Source organism: Phyllobates terribilis, unplaced genomic scaffold (assembly GCF_046119375.1).
Source record: "Phyllobates terribilis strain yellow unplaced genomic scaffold, ASM4611937v1 Scaffold_404__1_contigs__length_1715579, whole genome shotgun sequence".
Classification (NCBI taxonomy): Eukaryota; Metazoa; Chordata; class Amphibia; order Anura; family Dendrobatidae; genus Phyllobates; species Phyllobates terribilis.
In genome coordinates this window covers 796,616-816,316 of record NW_027363164.1, presented here as the reverse complement: position 1 = coordinate 816,316, position 19,701 = coordinate 796,616, and the positions used below count along the sequence as shown (strand labels likewise).

The 19,701-nt window shown below is 44.9% G+C and overlaps 12 non-coding genes across 12 annotated transcripts; all 12 read right to left on the bottom strand.

Annotated features, from left to right (window-relative positions):
* Nucleotides 1-3,332: 3,332 nt before the first annotated feature.
* LOC141225531 (U2 spliceosomal RNA) lies at nucleotides 3,333-3,523 on the bottom strand. The gene has a single exon (XR_012292803.1). It is a non-coding gene; the product is annotated as a U2 spliceosomal RNA (small nuclear RNA).
* A 1,115-nt stretch (nucleotides 3,524-4,638) lies between these two features.
* LOC141225571 (U2 spliceosomal RNA) lies at nucleotides 4,639-4,829 on the bottom strand. The gene has a single exon (XR_012292842.1). It is a non-coding gene; the product is annotated as a U2 spliceosomal RNA (small nuclear RNA).
* A 1,115-nt stretch (nucleotides 4,830-5,944) lies between these two features.
* LOC141225647 (U2 spliceosomal RNA) lies at nucleotides 5,945-6,137 on the bottom strand. The gene has a single exon (XR_012292913.1). It is a non-coding gene; the product is annotated as a U2 spliceosomal RNA (small nuclear RNA).
* A 2,411-nt stretch (nucleotides 6,138-8,548) lies between these two features.
* On the bottom strand, nucleotides 8,549-8,739 carry LOC141225546 (U2 spliceosomal RNA). Its single transcript, XR_012292818.1, has one exon. It is a non-coding gene; the product is annotated as a U2 spliceosomal RNA (small nuclear RNA).
* Nucleotides 8,740-9,854: 1,115 nt separating this feature from the next.
* On the bottom strand, nucleotides 9,855-10,045 carry LOC141225411 (U2 spliceosomal RNA). The gene has a single exon (XR_012292684.1). It is a non-coding gene; the product is annotated as a U2 spliceosomal RNA (small nuclear RNA).
* A 1,115-nt stretch (nucleotides 10,046-11,160) lies between these two features.
* Nucleotides 11,161-11,351, bottom strand: LOC141225604 (U2 spliceosomal RNA). The gene has a single exon (XR_012292875.1). It is a non-coding gene; the product is annotated as a U2 spliceosomal RNA (small nuclear RNA).
* A 1,115-nt stretch (nucleotides 11,352-12,466) lies between these two features.
* LOC141225410 (U2 spliceosomal RNA) lies at nucleotides 12,467-12,657 on the bottom strand. The gene has a single exon (XR_012292683.1). It is a non-coding gene; the product is annotated as a U2 spliceosomal RNA (small nuclear RNA).
* A 1,118-nt stretch (nucleotides 12,658-13,775) lies between these two features.
* On the bottom strand, nucleotides 13,776-13,966 carry LOC141225409 (U2 spliceosomal RNA). Its single transcript, XR_012292682.1, has one exon. It is a non-coding gene; the product is annotated as a U2 spliceosomal RNA (small nuclear RNA).
* Nucleotides 13,967-15,081: 1,115 nt separating this feature from the next.
* Nucleotides 15,082-15,272, bottom strand: LOC141225408 (U2 spliceosomal RNA). The gene has a single exon (XR_012292681.1). It is a non-coding gene; the product is annotated as a U2 spliceosomal RNA (small nuclear RNA).
* A 1,115-nt stretch (nucleotides 15,273-16,387) lies between these two features.
* LOC141225407 (U2 spliceosomal RNA) lies at nucleotides 16,388-16,578 on the bottom strand. Its single transcript, XR_012292680.1, has one exon. It is a non-coding gene; the product is annotated as a U2 spliceosomal RNA (small nuclear RNA).
* A 1,115-nt stretch (nucleotides 16,579-17,693) lies between these two features.
* Nucleotides 17,694-17,884, bottom strand: LOC141225406 (U2 spliceosomal RNA). Its single transcript, XR_012292679.1, has one exon. It is a non-coding gene; the product is annotated as a U2 spliceosomal RNA (small nuclear RNA).
* Nucleotides 17,885-19,002: 1,118 nt separating this feature from the next.
* LOC141225601 (U2 spliceosomal RNA) lies at nucleotides 19,003-19,193 on the bottom strand. The gene has a single exon (XR_012292872.1). It is a non-coding gene; the product is annotated as a U2 spliceosomal RNA (small nuclear RNA).
* Between the last annotated feature and the right edge of the window lie 508 nt (nucleotides 19,194-19,701).

Sequence of the window (19,701 nt, the reverse complement as noted above, 5' to 3'; positions counted from 1 at the left end):
TCCTCCAACAACCTCGTATTCAATTTCCAAACCCCACCCCCAAACACCATGTCCCCATTCGCACTAAAAACTCCACGCAAACACTCATGATCAGAAAAAGGTACCTTATGTTGAACATAACTTGAACAAACCATATTTTTGGAAAATAACATCCTATCTATCCTCGATGAAATATTACCACGGTCAGCATAATATGTAGGCGGTGGTGGAATGCCATACTCAAGTATTGCAGCGTCTAAGAAAGAAAAATCAGAAATAAGTTGAGATAACTTTTTTCCCGTAATGTCCACATTACCTTCTGTGACACAATTACAGTCACCAACAAAAACTGTAGGAATTTTTCCAGGGAGAAAAAAACTCAATTTCTCAAGAAGAGCAAGCCGCTCCTCTTTTTTAGTAGGACAATATAAATTAATCATTCTAACCTTCCACCCCCTATAACTCAAAAAAACAATAATGCAGCGACCCACCTCCACAACCGTGTAACTATCAATAGTAATATTCTTATTACCAACTAAAATCCCCACACCATCATTTTTGTTAAAGCTGGACCCCGACCAAACATACTGGCCATAAGGCCAGTCCTTATCCCCTGGAGATTCAGTAATCCCACACTCTTGTAGACAATAGACATCTGCACTCAAACCCTTTAGATAATCCAGAACTGTTGTTCTTCGGGTAACAGATCTAATTTGCCTAACATTAAGGGACACAATGTCCCATCCAGAATGATGCGGCATAACTAAAGGGGATCACACATAACCTGAAAAAAAAAGAAAGAAAACATCAACTCAAACTTCATCAAGCAAAGCAAAGCTATTACCATCTGGCTGAATGCCAAATGTAACAATGTCAGGAGAAAATACATCTGACGGGTAAGCACGAGAGTCCACCGGGCTATCACACACGGCAGCAATGGATGAACACTCAGTCCTTGGCTTCTTCTTGACCACATCAGGATCCTCCTCATCAGAGAAACGGACAGCAGACAAGTCCCCTTGGCCACCGCCCCCGATCTCCTCTGAAGCAGTATTGCACCAAGATATGACAGGAGAATTGGACAAGTCCATTTCCCCCTCACCACGGACACCAAACTGGGGAGGGAAAGGTGACATCACCTCTGGAATCACCATGTCAAAGCCTCCTGACGCAGGAGGCTGAAGCTGGGCATCTTCAAATATGTCGTCCATCTGAGTGCCATCCTCTTCCTCTTGGGGAGCAGTTGCCTCCCCGACATCCGGAAGGGGACCTTGTGGAACCCTAGTAGAAGTCGAAGGAACAGCAGGCCCCTCCGCGACCACTTGAGCAAAAGACTTAGGAGTGGTTCTAGCTTGACACTGCCTAAGAACATGCCCCTCCTCACCACAAGCATCACACTTTACCTGGTTCTTGCAGTCTTTCGCCATATGACCAGACGTGTTACACCTCCTGCAGGTTGGCGGATACCTGCAGGACTCCTGGACATGACCATACTTGTTACATCTTCTGCAGAAAAAAGGAGCATCAGGAAAGTACAAGAAACCAGTGTCTCTCCCAATAGAGAAACTCATAGGAGGATAATGTATGCCCCCTGGCCCCTCGGGGTCTGTAGCAAAACGAACAAAGTACTTGTATTTGCCAGTCCACAAGCCTTCTTCATTCGAGATCTTGTGGGAAAAATGCACATAAGTACAATGCCTCCTCAAGAATACAGTAATGTCCTCCTGGGGGATAAAGGGATTGTGCATAAACACAACAACAGGAACATCCCCCTTTGAATAGAGGACAGTAAAAGTGAGTCCATCTAGGAGGGAGTTCTCAGTATGGCCTTTCAAGGTTCTATAAAGATTTTGGCAAGCAGCCATAGTAGAAAGAACCAGCACATACCTTCCATGACTTCTAAATTCCTGCAGGCAAAGAATGTCCGACTTCTTAATCTTCAATGCTTCATAGAAGATGGCATTCACCAGGTAGGACATGGAAAAATGTCCCTTCTTCTCCTCGGAAATCTCAATGCGAAATCCATTCTTGACCCGGGGGTCCCCGGTCCCAGCAAATTTCAGCTTGACTCCCATAGTCAGCCACGGAAATCGCCTTCCCGTTTCCTCCTCACTCTCCCCCTATAGCAGCATCCAGCTTAAGCCACCGGAGTGGCGATGCTGGAAGGCCGAGGGCTAGCACTCAAGGAACCTGATGTCCAGACACTTGATCTGAGCCAAAAGGCCGAGAAGCGATAACCAGAATTGGTTTCAAACTACGGAGCCACCCAAGGATCCTGAAAAGTCCATTTGTGGAGATGAGCTCCTGGACTCCCGTTAAGAAGACATGTTGTCAACCTCTAGATCCCTTACATGCCTGCACTTTTCGGCTTGCTGCTGCTGCAATCCACGCGTTTTAGATCTGCATAACTCCACCTCTTTAAACACAGCACCTTCACCCCCTGCTGTTCCCACCCGCCTCAACACCGTTGGAAGGGAGGAGAACCAATTAAGGCGGGGGGTGGGGTGGAACGAGCAGCTGTCTACCCTTAGCAGGAGGGCTCCTGATTACATACCTCTCCTGCTGCTGCTGCTGCTGCTGGCTGTCCAGCAGCAGACTGAAGGTGGCTGCTGCTGTGCACAGGTATATAAAGGCTCAGAGCCTATTATGACACGCGCAGCCAGCGTTCCATTGCCACATTCCATCTACTGCAGGCAGGATACCTGGCTGGCTGAATGTCGCTGAGAAGCTCACAGAGACCGCCATAAGCAACAGTTTAACAGAATGCCACAGACTAATCAACCAAACTTTTTGGGTTGGGTTCTCTTTTATAGTCTGCAGGCATTAAATGAAAGAAGTCAGTGTTCCAGCAGAGGGAGACAACGTTTCAGAAAAGGCATTGTAGCAAACCAAAAAATAAATTTTAAGCGCAGCAGAGTAACCAGCGCACATACCTGTTAGCTCAGGTGAGTTTAAAAGGCTGCTGTTGATAACAAGGGCATTTGCTAAATAGATGGTGTGTGTGCAACAATATACTGAAAGGTCAATTATATTGTGCAGCTTATCTCACCACCTGTAGTTATTTAGGTGAAAGCTCCAAAATGCTTGCCTAATATGTCTGTTTATCCAAAAGGAAGTAAAAAGGGAGAGCTAGAAAGATAGCATTGCATCACATTACATGGCAATGCAATGCACAGTTGCTGAAGTTGAACCAAAATGAGCTTGTAATCTGGCTTCTGCAACTTTGAACATGAAAAATCCAATGAGGAGAAGAAAAGCAAAGCCAAAGAGTCCATCCCAAAATCCGACAAACAAGCAAAATGAACAAAAAACATTGAATTCAATACTTTCTGATTTTAGAAACTGCATTAAAGAAGGGGTGCACCGGTCCTGGAGATACTGCAATACCAGGTCAATGCGTGGAGTGGACAGAGCAAGCTCTTTTTCCATCTCCCTGTTCTAAAAATCCATTTAATATATGGTCCCCAGATAGGGGACGTATCAGATATTAAACTGATAAGAACAGATACTACACTTGATCTTAGCCAAAAGGCTGAGAAGCGATAACCAGAATTGGTTTCAAACTACGGAGCCACCCAAGGATCCTGAAAAGTCCATTTGTGGAGATGAGCTCCTGGACTCCCGTTAAGAAGACATGTTGTCAACCTCTAGATCCCTTACATGCCTGCACTTTTCGGCTTGCTGCTGCTGCAATCCACGCGTTTGAGATCTGCATAACTCCACCTCTTTAAACACAGCACCTTCACCCCCTGCTGTTCCCACCCGCCTCAACACCGTTGGAAGGGAGGAGAACCAATTAAGGCGGGGGGTGGGGTGGAATGAGCAGCTGTCTACCCTTAGCAGGAGGGCTCCTGATTACATACCTCTCCTGCTGCTGCTGCTGCTGGCTGTCCAGCAGCAGACTGAAGGTGGCTGCTGCTGTGCACAGGTATATAAAGGCTCAGAGCCTATTATGACACGCGCAGCCAGCGTTCCATTGCCACATTCCATCTACTGCAGGCAGGATACCTGGCTGGCTGAATGTCGCTGAGAAGCTCACAGAGACTGCCATAAGCAACAGTTTAACAGAATGCCACAGACTAATCAACCAAACTTTTTGGGTTGGGTTCTCTTTTATAGTCTGCAGGCATTAAATGAAAGAAGTCAGTGTTCCAGCAGAGGGAGACAACGTTTCAGAAAAGGCGTTGTAGCAAACCAAAAAAGAAATTTTAAGCGCAGCAGAGTAACCAGCGCACATACCTGTTAGCTCAGGTGAGTTTAAAAGGCTGCTGTTGATAACAAGGGCATTTGCTAAATAGATGGTGTGTGTGCAACAATATACTGAAAGGTCAATTATATTGTGCAGCTTATCTCACCACCTGTAGTTATTTAGGTGAAAGCTCCAAAATGCTTGCCTAATATGTCTGTTTATCCAAAAGGAAGTAAAAAGGGAGAGCTAGAAAGATAGCATTGCATCACATTACATGGCAATGCAATGCACAGTTGCTGAAGTTGAACCAAAATGAGCTTGTAATCTGGCTTCTGCAACTTTGAACATGAAAAATCCAATGAGGAGAAGAAAAGCAAAGCCAAAGAGTCCATCCCAAAATCCGACAAACAAGCAAAATGAACAAAAAACATTGAATTCAATTCTTTCTGATTTTAGAAACTGCATTAAAGAAGGGGTGCACCGGTCCTGGAGATACTGCAATACCAGGTCAATGCGTGGAGTGGACAGAGCAAGCTCTTTTTCCATCTCCCTGTTCTAAAAATCCATTTAATATATGGTCCCCAGATAGGGGACGTATCAGATATTAAACTGATAAGGACAGATACTACACTTGATCTTAGCCAAAAGGCCGAGAAGCGATAACCAGAATTGGTTTCAAACTACGGAGCCACCCAAGGATCCTGAAAAGTCCATTTGTGGAGATGAGCTCCTGGACTCCCGTTAAGAAGACATGTTGTCAACCTCTAGATCCCTTACATGCCTGCACTTTTCAGCTTGCTGCTGCTGCAATCCACGCGTTTTAGATCTGCATAAATCCACCTCTTTAAACACAGCACCTTCACCCCCTGCTGTTCCCACCCGCCTCAACACCGTTGGAAGGGAGGAGAACCAATTAAGGCGGGGGGTGGGGTGGAACGAGCAGCTGTCTACCCTTAGCAGGAGGGCTCCTGATTACATACCTCTCCTGCTGCTGCTGCTGCTGGCTGTCCAGCAGCAGACTGAAGGTGGCTGCTGCTGTGCTCAGGTATATAAAGGCTCAGAGCCTATTATGACACGCGCAGCCAGCGTTCCATTGCCACATTCCATCTACTGCAGGCAGGATACCTGGCTGGCTGAATGTCGCTGAGAAGCTCACAGAGACCGCCATAAGCAACAGTTTAACAGAATGCCACAGACTAATCAACCAAACTTTTTGGGTTGGGTTCTCTTTTATAGTCTGCAGGCATTAAATGAAAGAAGTCAGTGTTCCAGCAGAGGGAGACAACGTTTCAGAAAAGGCATTGTAGCAAACCAAAAAAGAAATTTTAAGCGCAGCAGAGTAACCAGCGCACATACCTGTTAGCTCAGGTGAGTTTAAAAGGCTGCTGTTGATAACAAGGGCATTTGCTAAATAGATGGTGTGTGTGCAACAATATACTGAAAGGTCAATTATATTGTGCAGCTTATCTCACCACCTGTAGTTATTTAGGTGAAAGCTCCAAAATGCTTGCCTAATATGTCTGTTTATCCAAAAGGAAGTAAAAAGGGAGAGCTAGAAAGATAGTATTGCATCACATTACATGGCAATGCAATGCACAGTTGCTGAAGTTGAACCAAAATGAGCTTGTAATCTGGCTTCTGCAACTTTGAACATGAAAAATCCAATGAGGAGAAGAAAAGCAAAGCCAAAGAGTCCATCCCAAAATCCGACAAACAAGCAAAATGAACAAAAAACATTGAATTCAATTCTTTCTGATTTTAGAAACTGCATTAAAGAAGGGGTGCACCGGTCCTGGAGATACTGCAATACCAGGTCAATGCGTGGAGTGGACAGAGCAAGCTCTTTTTCCATCTCCCTGTTCTAAAAATCCATTTAATATATGGTCCCCAGATAGGGGACGTATCAGATATTAAACTGATAAGAACAGATTTTTTTTTTTTCAATTGAATGCGTCAGAAGACGCGACATAAATTAAATTCCATTTGCATGGATAACCAAAAAATGTCGCCTACGCCTTCATCATCCGAATTCAACTTTTTGTTTTTTTTAAGAAAATTTAATGATAATTAATAAATAAAACATAACATAACATATCCTTACGTCAACAACAAAAAACTTCCAACAAAAACATCAACTCAACATTTTTCTTCTTCCACGTTTCTTCTTCCTCCATGACATGTCCAACAATTTCCAGTCAAAACCTTGCAGCAATATCTTTTCATCTTCTTCACCTTCAGCACTGGTATCAACACAATCCTGCATTACTTTCTCTTTTCCCTTATCATCCACCTTCCTTTTTTCCTTAACGTCTTTACTTCTAGGTACTCTCTCCAGTCTGCAAAACATAGAGTCCCCAACTCCTGAGAACTCCTGCTTCTCTCCCACAAACTCCTTCTTATTTTCAACTACTTGTATATCTTTGTCTTCTTTCTCTTTACAATCTTCAAACGATTCTTCAAATATCTTTTTCCCTTTCTCCTCTTTTTTCCCACCTTCCTCATAACAAAATCCAGGTTTCCCGTTATCAATTCTTCTTTTACCATTTTCCACATAACTGAATCCACATTTACCATTTATAACAATCCTTCCTAAACTTAGTTCATTTTGTCCATTTTCCCAAACTAGGAAACTTCTCTTCCCATTCCAGACTCCCACTTTATTTAAGTAGTCCTTCTGGAATTTTACCAAAATACTCCATGGCTTCAAAAACTCCATCACTTCCTCCATCTCTACAAAGGGGTCATCCATACAGATAACCACCTTTTTCGGCCTTCCAGCAAAAAGAGCATTAACGCCAATTTCTTTTCCTTCCCAATTCTTGAGAAGACAAATACACTTTTCTTCAGACTTCAGTGTTACGTCAAATACCTTTTTAAACTTGATTTCTTGCATACAAAAAATGTCCTCTTCAATGATCGTCCCATACTTGAACAGAATATCCAAGATCTGATTCTCCTCCAACGAAAAATCCTCCAACTCCGTCTTCACATAGAACCGTAAACAGTTCCTCTTCCTCGGCAACTCCATCTTCTTCCTCCAAAAGAACTGCCCCCCACAGCTATGTGTGGTGACACGGTGATCGCCTCTCGTTGCCCAGGGACTAATCCGACTCCCCAATAGCAGCAGGAGAGTGAAGCCCTGCCGTTAGACAAAGCGATCCCCCCAGGCCAAGGAGCCGGGTACCCTGGGCACCTCCTAGCCAAGGCCAAGGCAGCAACTGGTAGATCACTGCACTTGATCTTAGCCAAAAGGCCGAGAAGCGATAACCAGAATTGGTTTCAAACTACGGAGCCACCCAAGGATCCTGAAAAGTCCATTTGTGGAGATGAGCTCCTGGACTCCCGTTAAGAAGACATGTTGTCAACCTCTAGATCCCTTACTTGCCTGCACTTTTCGGCTTGCTGCTGCTGCAATCCACGCGTTTTAGATCTGCATAACTCCACCTCTTTAAACACAGCACCTTCACCCCCTGCTGTTCCCACCCGCCTCAACACCGTTGGAAGGGAGGAGAACCAATTAAGGCGGGGGGTGGGGTGGAACGAGCAGCTGTCTACCCTTAGCAGGAGGGCTCCTGATTACATACCTCTCCTGCTGCTGCTGCTGCTGGCTGTCCAGCAGCAGACTGAAGGTGGCTGCTGCTGTGCACAGGTATATAAAGGCTCAGAGCCTATTATGACACGCGCAGCCAGCGTTCCATTGCCACATTCCATCTACTGCAGGCAGGATACCTGGCTGGCTGAATGTCGCTGAGAAGCTCACAGAGACCGCCATAAGCAACAGTTTAACAGAATGCCACAGACTAATCAACCAAACTTTTTGGGTTGGGTTCTCTTTTATAGTCTGCAGGCATTAAATGAAAGAAGTCAGTGTTCCAGCAGAGGGAGACAACGTTTCAGAAAAGGCATTGTAGCAAACCAAAAAAGAAATTTTAAGCGCAGCAGAGTAACCAGCGCACATACCTGTTAGCTCAGGTGAGTTTAAAAGGCTGCTGTTGATAACAAGGGCATTTGCTAAATAGATGGTGTGTGTGCAACAATATACTGAAAGGTCAATTATATTGTGCAGCTTATCTCACCACCTGTAGTTATTTAGGTGAAAGCTCCAAAATGCTTGCCTAATATGTCTGTTTATCCAAAAGGAAGTAAAAAGGGAGAGCTAGAAAGATAGCATTGCATCACATTACATGGCAATGCAATGCACAGTTGCTGAAGTTGAACCAAAATGAGCTTGTAATCTGGCTTCTGCAACTTTGAACATGAAAAATCCAATGAGGAGAAGAAAAGCAAAGCCAAAGAGTCCATCCCAAAATCCGACAAACAAGCAAAATGAACAAAAAACATTGAATTCAATTCTTTCTGATTTTAGAAACTGCATTAAAGAAGGGGTGCACCGGTCCTGGAGATGCTGCAATACCAGGTCAATGCGTGGAGTGGACAGAGCAAGCTCTTTTTCCATCTCCCTGTTCTAAAAATCCATTTAATATATGGTCCCCAGATAGGGGACGTATCAGATATTAAACTGATAAGAACAGATACTACACTTGATCTTAGCCAAAAGGCCGAGAAGCGATAACCAGAATTGGTTTCAAACTACGGAGCCACCCAAGGATCCTGAAAAGTCCATTTGTGGAGATGAGCTCCTGGACTCCCGTTAAGAAGACATGTTGTCAACCTCTAGATCCCTTACATGCCTGCACTTTTCGGCTTGCTGCTGCTGCAATCCACGCGTTTTAGATCTGCATAACTCCACCTCTTTAAACACAGCACCTTCACCCCCTGCTGTTCCCACCCGCCTCAACACCGTTGGAAGGGAGGAGAACCAATTAAGGCGGGGGGTGGGGTGGAACGAGCAGCTGTCTACCCTTAGCAGGAGGGCTCCTGATTACATACCTCTCCTGCTGCTGCTGCTGCTGGCTGTCCAGCAGCAGACTGAAGGTGGCTGCTGCTGTGCACAGGTATATAAAGGCTCAGAGCCTATTATGACACGCGCAGCCAGTGTTCCATTGCCACATTCCATCTACTGCAGGCAGGATACCTGGCTGGCTGAATGTCGCTGAGAAGCTCACAGAGACCGCCATAAGCAACAGTTTAACAGAATGCCACAGACTAATCAACCAAACTTTTTGGGTTGGGTTCTCTTTTATAGTCTGCAGGCATTAAATGAAAGAAGTCAGTGTTCCAGCAGAGGGAGACAACGTTTCAGAAAAGGCATTGTAGCAAACCAAAAAAGAAATTTTAAGCGCAGCAGAGTAACCAGCGCACATACCTGTTAGCTCAGGTGAGTTTAAAAGGCTGCTGTTGATAACAAGGGCATTTGCTAAATAGATGGTGTGTGTGCAACAATATACTGAAAGGTCAATTATATTGTGCAGCTTATCTCACCACCTGTAGTTATTTAGGTGAAAGCTCCAAAATGCTTGCCTAATATGTCTGTTTATCCAAAAGGAAGTAAAAAGGGAGAGCTAGAAAGATAGCATTGCATCACATTACATGGCAATGCAATGCACAGTTGCTGAAGTTGAACCAAAATGAGCTTGTAATCTGGCTTCTGCAACTTTGAACATGAAAAATCCAATGAGGAGAAGAAAAGCAAAGCCAAAGAGTCCATCCCAAAATCCGACAAACAAGCAAAATGAACAAAAAACATTGAATTCAATTCTTTCTGATTTTAGACACTGCATTAAAGAAGGGGTGCACCGGTCCTGGAGATACTGCAATACCAGGTCAATGCGTGGAGTGGACAGAGCAAGCTCTTTTTCCATCTCCCTGTTCTAAAAATCCATTTAATATATGGTCCCCAGATAGGGGACGTATCAGATATTAAACTGATAAGAACAGATACTACACTTGATCTTAGCCAAAAGGCCGAGAAGCGATAACCAGAATTGGTTTCAAACTACGGAGCCACCCAAGGATCCTGAAAAGTCCATTTGTGGAGATGAGCTCCTGGACTCCCGTTAAGAAGACATGTTGTCAACCTCTAGATCCCTTACATGCCTGCACTTTTCGGCTTGCTGCTGCTGCAATCCACGCGTTTTAGATCTGCATAACTCCACCTCTTTAAACACAGCACCTTCACCCCCTGCTGTTCCCACCCGCCTCAACACCGTTGGAAGGGAGGAGAACCAATTAAGGCGGGGGGTGGGGTGGAACGAGCAGCTGTCTACCCTTAGCAGGAGGGCTCCTGATTACATACCTCTCCTGCTGCTGCTGCTGCTGGCTGTCCAGCAGCAGACTGAAGGTGGCTGCTGCTGTGCACAGGTATATAAAGGCTCAGAGCCTATTATGACACGCGCAGCCAGCGTTCCATTGCCACATTCCATCTACTGCAGGCAGGATACCTGGCTGGCTGAATGTCGCTGAGAAGCTCACAGAGACCGCCATAAGCAACAGTTTAACAGAATGCCACAGACTAATCAACCAAACTTTTTGGGTTGGGTTCTCTTTTATAGTCTGCAGGCATTAAATGAAAGAAGTCAGTGTTCCAGCAGAGGGAGACAACGTTTCAGAAAAGGCATTGTAGCAAACCAAAAAAGAAATTTTAAGCGCAGCAGAGTAACCAGCGCACATACCTGTTAGCTCAGGTGAGTTTAAAAGGCTGCTGTTGATAACAAGGGCATTTGCTAAATAGATGGTGTGTGTGCAACAATATACTGAAAGGTCAATTATATTGTGCAGCTTATCTCACCACCTGTAGTTATTTAGGTGAAAGCTCCAAAATGCTTGCCTAATATGTCTGTTTATCCAAAAGGAAGTAAAAAGGGAGAGCTAGAAAGATAGCATTGCATCACATTACATGGCAATGCAATGCACAGTTGCTGAAGTTGAACCAAAATGAGCTTGTAATCTGGCTTCTGCAACTTTGAACATGAAAAATCCAATGAGGAGAAGAAAAGCAAAGCCAAAGAGTCCATCCCAAAATCCGACAAACAAGCAAAATGAACAAAAAACATTGAATTCAATTCTTTCTGATTTTAGAAACTGCATTAAAGAAGGGGTGCACCGGTCCTGGAGATACTGCAATACCAGGTCAATGCGTGGAGTGGACAGAGCAAGATCTTTTTCCATCTCCCTGTTCTAAAAATCCATTTAATATATGGTCCCCAGATAGGGGACGTATCAGATATTAAACTGATAAGAACAGATACTACACTTGATCTTAGCCAAAAGGCCGAGAAGCGATAACCAGAATTGGTTTCAAACTACGGAGCCACCCAAGGATCCTGAAAAGTCCATTTGTGGAGATGAGCTCCTGGACTCCCGTTAAGAAGACATGTTGTCAACCTCTAGATCCCTTACATGCCTGCACTTTTCGGCTTGCTGCTGCTGCAATCCACGCGTTTTAGATCTGCATAACTCCACCTCTTTAAACACAGCACCTTCACCCCCTGCTGTTCCCACCCGCCTCAACACCGTTGGAAGGGAGGAGAACCAATTAAGGCGGGGGGTGGGGTGGAACGAGCAGCTGTCTACCCTTAGCAGGAGGGCTCCTGATTACATACCTCTCCTGCTGCTGCTGCTGCTGGCTGTCCAGCAGCAGACTGAAGGTGGCTGCTGCTGTGCACAGGTATATAAAGGCTCAGAGCCTATTATGACACGCGCAGCCAGCGTTCCATTGCCACATTCCATCTACTGCAGGCAGGATACCTGGCTGGCTGAATGTCGCTGAGAAGCTCACAGAGACCGCCATAAGCAACAGTTTAACAGAATGCCACAGACTAATCAACCAAACTTTTTGGGTTGGGTTCTCTTTTATAGTCTGCAGGCATTAAATGAAAGAAGTCAGTGTTCCAGCAGAGGGAGACAACGTTTCAGAAAAGGCATTGTAGCAAACCAAAAAATAAATTTTAAGCGCAGCAGAGTAACCAGCGCACATACCTGTTAGCTCAGGTGAGTTTAAAAGGCTGCTGTTGATAACAAGGGCATTTGCTAAATAGATGGTGTGTGTGCAACAATATACTGAAAGGTCAATTATATTGTGCAGCTTATCTCACCACCTGTAGTTATTTAGGTGAAAGCTCCAAAATGCTTGCCTAATATGTCTGTTTATCCAAAAGGAAGTAAAAAGGGAGAGCTAGAAAGATAGCATTGCATCACATTACATGGCAATGCAATGCACAGTTGCTGAAGTTGAACCAAAATGAGCTTGTAATCTGGCTTCTGCAACTTTGAACATGAAAAATCCAATGAGGAGAAGAAAAGCAAAGCCAAAGAGTCCATCCCAAAATCCGACAAACAAGCAAAATGAACAAAAAACATTGAATTCAATTCTTTCTGATTTTAGAAACTGCATTAAAGAAGGGGTGCACCGGTCCTGGAGATACTGCAATACCAGGTCAATGCGTGGAGTGGACAGAGCAAGCTCTTTTTCCATCTCCCTGTTCTAAAAATCCATTTAATATATGGTCCCCAGATAGGGGACGTATCAGATATTAAACTGATAAGAACAGATACTACACTTGATCTTAGCCAAAAGGCCGAGAAGCGATAACCAGAATTGGTTTCAAACTACGGAGCCACCCAAGGATCCTGAAAAGTCCATTTGTGGAGATGAGCTCCTGGACTCCCGTTAAGAAGACATGTTGTCAACCTCTAGATCCCTTACATGCCTGCACTTTTCGGCTTGCTGCTGCTGCAATCCACGCGTTTTAGATCTGCATAACTCCACCTCTTTAAACACAGCACCTTCACCCCCTGCTGTTCCCACCCGCCTCAACACCGTTGGAAGGGAGGAGAACCAATTAAGGCGGGGGGTGGGGTGGAACGAGCAGCTGTCTACCCTTAGCAGGAGGGCTCCTGATTACATACCTCTCCTGCTGCTGCTGCTGCTGCTGGCTGTCCAGCAGCAGACTGAAGGTGGCTGCTGCTGTGCACAGGTATATAAAGGCTCAGAGCCTATTATGACACGCGCAGCCAGCGTTCCATTGCCACATTCCATCTACTGCAGGCAGGATACCTGGCTGGCTGAATGTCGCTGAGAAGCTCACAGAGACCGCCATAAGCAACAGTTTAACAGAATGCCACAGACTAATCAACCAAACTTTTTGGGTTGGGTTCTCTTTTATAGTCTGCAGGCATTAAATGAAAGAAGTCAGTGTTCCAGCAGAGGGAGACAACGTTTCAGAAAAGGCATTGTAGCAAACCAAAAAAGAAATTTTAAGCGCAGCAGAGTAACCAGCGCACATACCTGTTAGCTCAGGTGAGTTTAAAAGGCTGCTGTTGATAACAAGGGCATTTGCTAAATAGATGGTGTGTGTGCAACAATATACTGAAAGGTCAATTATATTGTGCAGCTTATCTCACCACCTGTAGTTATTTAGGTGAAAGCTCCAAAATGCTTGCCTAATATGTCTGTTTATCCAAAAGGAAGTAAAAAGGGAGAGCTAGAAAGATAGCATTGCATCACATTACATGGCAATGCAATGCACAGTTGCTGAAGTTGAACCAAAATGAGCTTGTAATCTGGCTTCTGCAACTTTGAACATGAAAAATCCAATGAGGAGAAGAAAAGCAAAGCCAAAGAGTCCATCCCAAAATCCGACAAACAAGCAAAATGAACAAAAAACATTGAATTCAATTCTTTCTGATTTTAGAAACTGCATTAAAGAAGGGGTGCACCGGTCCTGGAGATACTGCAATACCAGGTCAATGCGTGGAGTGGACAGAGCAAGCTCTTTTTCCATCTCCCTGTTCTAAAAATCCATTTAATATATGGTCCCCAGATAGGGGACGTATCAGATATTAAACTGATAAGAACAGATACTACACTTGATCTTAGCCAAAAGGCCGAGAAGCGATAACCAGAATTGGTTTCAAACTACGGAGCCACCCAAGGATCCTGAAAAGTCCATTTGTGGAAATGAGCTCCTAGACTCCCGTTAAGAAGACATGTTGTCAACCTCTAGATCCCTTACATGCCTGCACTTTTCGGCTTGCTGCTGCTGCAATCCACGCGTTTTAGATCTGCATAACTCCACCTCTTTAAACACAGCACCTTCACCCCCTGCTGTTCCCACCCGCCTCAACACCGTTGGAAGGGAGGAGAACCAATTAAGGCGGGGGGTGGGGTGGAACGAGCAGCTGTCTACCCTTAGAAGGAGGGCTCCTGATTACATACCTCTCCTGCTGCTGCTGCTGCTGGCTGTCCAGCAGCAGACTGAAGGTGGCTGCTGCTGTGCACAGGTATATAAAGGCTCAGAGCCTATTATGACACGCGCAGCCAGCGTTCCATTGCCACATTCCATCTACTGCAGGCAGGATACCTGGCTGGCTGAATGTCGCTGAGAAGCTCACAGAGACCGCCATAAGCAACAGTTTAACAGAATGCCACAGACTAATCAACCAAACTTTTTGGGTTGGGTTCTCTTTTATAGTCTGCAGGCATTAAATGAAAGAAGTCAGTGTTCCAGCAGAGGGAGACAACGTTTCAGAAAAGGCATTGTAGCAAACCAAAAAAGAAATTTTAAGCGCAGCAGAGTAACCAGCGCACATACCTGTTAGCTCAGGTGAGTTTAAAAGGCTGCTGTTGATAACAAGGGCATTTGCTAAATAGATGGTGTGTGTGCAACAATATACTGAAAGGTCAATTATATTGTGCAGCTTATCTCACCACCTGTAGTTATTTAGGTGAAAGCTCCAAAATGCTTGCCTAATATGTCTGTTTATCCAAAAGGAAGTAAAAAGGGAGAGCTAGAAAGATAGCATTGCATCACATTACATGGCAATGCAATGCACAGTTGCTGAAGTTGAACCAAAATGAGCTTGTAATCTGGCTTCTGCAACTTTGAACATGAAAAATCCAATGAGGAGAAGAAAAGCAAAGCCAAAGAGTCCATCCCAAAATCCGACAAACAAGCAAAATGAACAAAAAACATTGAATTAAATTCTTTCTGATTTTAGAAACTGCATTAAAGAAGGGGTGCACCGGTCCTGGAGATACTGCAATACCAGGTCAATGCGTGGAGTGGACAGAGCAAGCTCTTTTTCCATCTCCCTGTTCTAAAAATCCATTTAATATATGGTCCCCAGATAGGGGACGTATCAGATATTAAACTGATAAGAACAGATACTACACTTGATCTTAGCCAAAAGGCCGAGAAGCGATAACCAGAATTGGTTTCAAACTACGGAGCCACCCAAGGATCCTGAAAAGTCCATTTGTGGAGATGAGCTCCTGGACTCCCGTTAAGAAGACATGTTGTCAACCTCTAGATCCCTTACATGCCTGCACTTTTCGGCTTGCTGCTGCTGCAATCCACGCGTTTTAGATCTGCATAACTCCACCTCTTTAAACACAGCACCTTCACCCCCTGCTGTTCCCACCCGCCTCAACACCGTTGGAAGGGAGGAGAACCAATTAAGGCGGGGGGTGGGGTGGAACGAGCAGCTGTCTACCCTTAGCAGGAGGGCTCCTGATTACATACCTCTCCTGCTGCTGCTGCTGCTGGCTGTCCAGCAGCAGACTGAAGGTGGCTGCTGCTGTGCACAGGTATATAAAGGCTCAGAGCCTATTATGACACGCGCAGCCAGCGTTCCATTGCCACATTCCATCTACTGCAGGCAGGATACCTGGCTGGCTGAATGTCGCTGAGAAGCTCACAGAGACCGCCATAAGCAACAGTTTAACAGAATGCCACAGACTAATCAACCAAACTTTTTGGGTTGGGTTCTCTTTTATAGTCTGCAGGCATTAAATGAAAGAAGTCAGTGTTCCAGCAGAGGGAGACAACGTTTCAGAAAAGGCATTGTAGCAAACCAAAAAAGAAATTTTAAGCGCAGCAGAGTAACCAGCGCACATACCTGTTAGCTCAGGTGAGTTTAAAAGGCTGCTGTTGATAACAAGGGCATTTGCTAAATAGATGGTGTGTGTGCAACAATATACTGAAAGGTCAATTATATTGTGCAGCTTATCTCACCACCTGTAGTTATTTAGGTGAAAGCTCCAAAATGCTTGCCTAATATGTCTGTTTATCCAAAAGGAAGTAAAAAGGGAGAGCTAGAAAGATAGCATTGCATCACATTACATGGCAATGCAATGCACAGTTGCTGAAGTTGAACCAAAATGAGCTTGTAATCTGGCTTCTGCAACTTTGAACATGAAAAATCCAATGAGGAGAAGAAAAGCAAAGCCAAAGAGTCCATCCCAAAATCCGACAAACAAGCAAAATGAACAAAAAACATTGAATTCAATTCTTTCTGATTTTAGAAACTGCATTAAAGAAGGGGTGCACCGGTCCTGGAGATACTGCAATACCAGGTCAATGCGTGGAGTGGACAGAGCAAGCTCTTTTTCCATCTCCCTGTTCTAAAAATCCATTTAATATATGGTCCCCAGATAGGGGACGTATCAGATATTAAACTGATAAGAACAGATACTACACTTGATCTTAGCCAAAAGGCCGAGAAGCGATAACCAGAATTGGTTTCAAACTACGGAGCCACCCAAGGATCCTGAAAAGTCCATTTGTGGAGATGAGCTCCTGGACTCCCGTTAAGAAGACATGTTGTCAACCTCTAGATCCCTTACATGCCTGCACTTTTCGGCTTGCTGCTGCTGCAATCCACGCGTTTTAGATCTGCATAACTCCACCTCTTTAAACACAGCACCTTCACCCCCTGCTGTTCCCACCCGCCTCAACACCGTTGGAAGGGAGGAGAACCAATTAAGGCGGGGGGTGGGGTGGAACGAGCAGCTGTCTACCCTTAGCAGGAGGGCTCCTGATTACATACCTCTCCTGCTGCTGCTGCTGCTGGCTGTCCAGCAGCAGACTGAAGGTGGCTGCTGCTGTGCACAGGTATATAAAGGCTCAGAGCCTATTATGACACGCGCAGCCAGCGTTCCATTGCCACATTCCATCTACTGCAGGCAGGATACCTGGCTGGCTGAATGTCGCTGAGAAGCTCACAGAGACCGCCATAAGCAACAGTTTAACAGAATGCCACAGACTAATCAACCAAACTTTTTGGGTTGGGTTCTCTTTTATAGTCTGCAGGCATTAAATGAAAGAAGTCAGTGTTCCAGCAGAGGGAGACAACGTTTCAGAAAAGGCATTGTAGCAAACCAAAAAAGAAATTTTAAGCGCAGCAGAGTAACCAGCGCACATACCTGTTAGCTCAGGTGAGTTTAAAAGGCTGCTGTTGATAACAAGGGCATTTGCTAAATAGATGGTGTGTGTGCAACAATATACTGAAAGGTCAATTATATTGTGCAGCTTATCTCACCACCTGTAGTTATTTAGGTGAAAGCTCCAAAATGCTTGCCTAATATGTCTGTTTATCCAAAAGGAAGTAAAAAGGGAGAGCTAGAAAGATAGCATTGCATCACATTACATGGCAATGCAATGCACAGTTGCTGAAGTTGAACCAAAATGAGCTTGTAATCTGGCTTCTGCAACTTTGAACATGAAAAATCCAATGAGGAGAAGAAAAGCAAAGCCAAAGAGTCCATCCCAAAATCCGACAAACAAGCAAAATGAACAAAAAACATTGAATTAAATTCTTTCTGATTTTAGAAACTGCATTAAAGAAGGGGTGCACCGGTCCTGGAGATACTGCAATACCAGGTCAATGCGTGGAGTGGACAGAGCAAGCTCTTTTTCCATCTCCCTGTTCTAAAAATCCATTTAATATATGGTCCCCAGATAGGGGACGTATCAGATATTAAACTGATAAGAACAGATACTACACTTGATCTTAGCCAAAAGGCCGAGAAGCGATAACCAGAATTGGTTTCAAACTACGGAGCCACCCAAGGATCCTGAAAAGTCCATTTGTGGAGATGAGCTCCTGGACTCCCGTTAAGAAGACATGTTGTCAACCTCTAGATCCCTTACATGCCTGCACTTTTCGGCTTGCTGCTGCTGCAATCCACGCGTTTTAGATCTGCATAACTCCACCTCTTTAAACACAGCACCTTCACCCCCTGCTGTTCCCACCCGCCTCAACACCGTTGGAAGGGAGGAGAACCAATTAAGGCGGGGGGTGGGGTGGAACGAGCAGCTGTCTACCCTTAGCAGGAGGGCTCCTGATCACATACCTCTCCTGCTGCTGCTGCTGCTGCTGGCTGTCCAGCAGCAGACTGAAGGTGGCTGCTGCTGTGCACAGGTATATAAAGGCTCAGAGCCTATTATGACACGCGCAGCCAGCGTTCCATTGCCACATTCCATCTACTGCAGGCAGGATACCTGGCTGGCTGAATGTCGCTGAGAAGCTCACAGAGACCGCCATAAGCAACAGTTTAACAGAATGCCACAGACTAATCAACCAAACTTTTTGGGTTGGGTTCTCTTTTATAGTCTGCAGGCATTAAATGAAAGAAGTCAGTGTTCCAGCAGAGGGAGACAACGTTTCAGAAAAGGCATTGTAGCAAACCAAAAAAGAAATTTTAAGCGCAGCAGAGTAACCAGCGCACATACCTGTTAGCTCAGGTGAGTTTAAAAGGCTGCTGTTGATAACAAGGGCATTTGCTAAATAGATGGTGTGTGTGCAACAATATACTGAAAGGTCAATTATATTGTGCAGCTTATCTCACCACCTGTAGTTATTTAGGTGAAAGCTCCAAAATGCTTGCCTAATATGTCTGTTTATCCAAAAGGAAGTAAAAAGGGAGAGCTAGAAAGATAGCATTGCATCACATTACATGGCAATGCAATGCACAGTTGCTGAAGTTGAACCAAAATGAGCTTGTAATCTGGCTTCTGCAACTTTGAACATGAAAAATCCAATGAGGAGAAGAAAAGCAAAGCCAAAGAGTCCATCCCAAAATCCGACAAACAAGCAAAATGAACAAAAAACATTGAATTCAATTCTTTCTGATTTTAGAAACTGCATTAAAGAAGGGGTGCACCGGTCCTGGAGATACTGCAATACCAGGTCAATGCGTGGAGTGGACAGAGCAAGCTCTTTTTCCATCTCCCTGTTCTAAAAATCCATTTAATATATGGTCCCCAGATAGGGGACGTATCAGATATTAAACTGATAAGAACAGATACTACACTTGATCTTAGCCAAAAGGTCGAGAAGCGATAACCAGAATTGGTTTCAAACTACGGAGCCACCCAAGGATCCTGAAAAGTCCATTTGTGGAGATGAGCTCCTGGACTCCCGTTAAGAAGACATGTTGTCAACCTCTAGATCCCTTACATGCCTGCACTTTTCGGCTTGCTGCTGCTGCAATCCACGCGTTTTAGATCTGCATAACTCCACCTCTTTAAACACAGCACCTTCACCCCCTGCTGTTCCCACCCGCCTCAACACCGTTGGAAGGGAGGAGAACCAATTAAGGCGGGGGGTGGGGTGGAACGAGCAGCTGTCTACCCTTAGCAGGAGGGCTCCTGATTACATACCTCTCCTGCTGCTGCTGCTGCTGGCTGTCCAGCAGCAGACTGAAGGTGGCTGCTGCTGTGCACAGGTATATAAAGGCTCAGAGCCTATTATGACACGCGCAGCCAGCGTTCCATTGCCACATTCCATCTACTGCAGGCAGGATACCTGGCTGGCTGAATGTCGCTGAGAAGCTCACAGAGACCGCCATA